General features: G+C 40.8%; 1 long non-coding RNA gene across 1 annotated transcript; it reads left to right on the forward strand.

Moving 5' to 3' along the window:
• The first annotated feature begins 40 nt into the window (after nt 1-40).
• LOC123964329 lies at nt 41-1,180 on the forward strand. Its single transcript, XR_006823411.1, has 2 exons — nt 41-176; nt 270-1,180. It is a non-coding gene; the product is annotated as an uncharacterized LOC123964329 (long non-coding RNA).
• Nucleotides 1,181-1,647: the final 467 nt, after the last annotated feature.

Here is a 1,647-nt window from a genome sequence, read left to right on the forward strand (position 1 = left end):
CTGTTTACCCATCCTATTGTGCCTGTCTGTTTTCCCCAGTGAGTTGCTTAGTTTGCAGATGGGCGTGCTTTTCCTCCCTGGCTCCTGCACAGTGTCTCCACACTCCTGCACCTCGTTCCAAATCAACCGCAGGTCCAGCACGCCAGTATTCGCCAGAACATCTCGTGTCTTCCGTGGTACACACCTTGGCCTGCTCTCGTAATGAACCTGTTTGTGACTTTCCCTCGCTTCTACTAATCCTTGTTTTTAATTCTCCCCCGTTCTCACAGAACCACCCGAACCTGCCTGCCAGCTCACCTGCTGCACCCTCGCAGCTTTGGTCCAACCACTTCGCTTCGCTTTCCCTTTCTGGACCTGGATCGACTCCCTCGCCCCCTGGGTCCAGCTTTTATGTACACCTAGCTGTTTAAGCAGGGAGCTGTTCTCAGGACTCTACTCTTCCTCCTCCTTCCCTTTTCTCATTTCTCCCTTCTGAAGAAGATGGGCTCAGGTTAGGAATTCAATTATTTATTAAATTTAAGCTTGATGTAGTACACTTAAGTAGCACACAAAGAACCTTTTTTAAAGGGATAGTTCAGGATTTAAAGTGGAGCTGTGTGAGGTAATTATCCACGGTCAGTGAGAGTGATTACCCAGGAGCCCTCAAAAAGCCTGAAATTAAGTTTGTTTTTGTTTGCCATGTTTTATTTCTAAGCAAGTAGTCTCAAGTAGAGCCATGTCTTTAGAGTGTAGCAAAGCTTAACATCAGGAAGCAGATGGAACAGAACATATCCTTCAGTTACTGAGGGTATGTGCTCACACAGTGGCAAATAAATATTTTAGTAAGCAATCATTTGAAGCTGAGAGGAGCTCAGCAGCAATTACAGCCTGTTTTATTGTAGGCTAATATCAATCCTGCATGTTTCAAATTGTTATTACTTGTTTAAATGTGGTATGAACAGTTAATTAGTGACTAATCTCCACTACAGATTCATGTGTGCAGTTGTTTTCTCAATTATTTGTAAACAGTTTTCAAAAGATACGTAAGAGACATGGGCCCAGAATTGTATGCTACGCTCCTGACTGCCGGTAATACACTGATTATACCTCATGCTGTCCCACTTAAAAAAAAAAAAAAAAAATCCAACTATTAGGGTTGGGTGTCGTTTAAAATTTTACACTACCAGTACCAAAACCAGTACACTTAAAGTGATAGGCCACCAAGTACTTCATTCGATACCTAGCGTAAAGTGCCACCTGTTGAAGAGATGGTGGTTGATTGGTAGCCTATTATTTTTATTGTTGTTCAGACAAGCAAGGTTTTTCAAATAACTGTTACATAAAAATATATACAGATCCTCCTTACAGGTAGTATCATCAGAGACAGCTTGGGGTTTTTTTTTTTTTTTTTTTGTATTTGAGTGAGGAGGAGAAGTGAAATAAATAAAATGAGTTTAGATAAATTTTTGATACGTTTGTGAAAGTAAACAACAGAATTATTTCTCGATACATTTAAGCCCAGCATCGAGTAGTATCCAAACGTGTCCACTCAAACCAGTTCTTCAGTCAATACTTTTTGTATCCAAATTACGGCAAAATGACTATTTTTATGGTTTTGCTTGCAGCCAAACACACAAGCAACACACTGAAAGAGAAAGCATGCCTCTC

The sequence above is a fragment of the Micropterus dolomieu genome, unplaced genomic scaffold (assembly GCF_021292245.1).
Source record: "Micropterus dolomieu isolate WLL.071019.BEF.003 ecotype Adirondacks unplaced genomic scaffold, ASM2129224v1 contig_1775, whole genome shotgun sequence".
NCBI classification, from domain to species: domain Eukaryota; kingdom Metazoa; phylum Chordata; class Actinopteri; order Centrarchiformes; family Centrarchidae; genus Micropterus; species Micropterus dolomieu.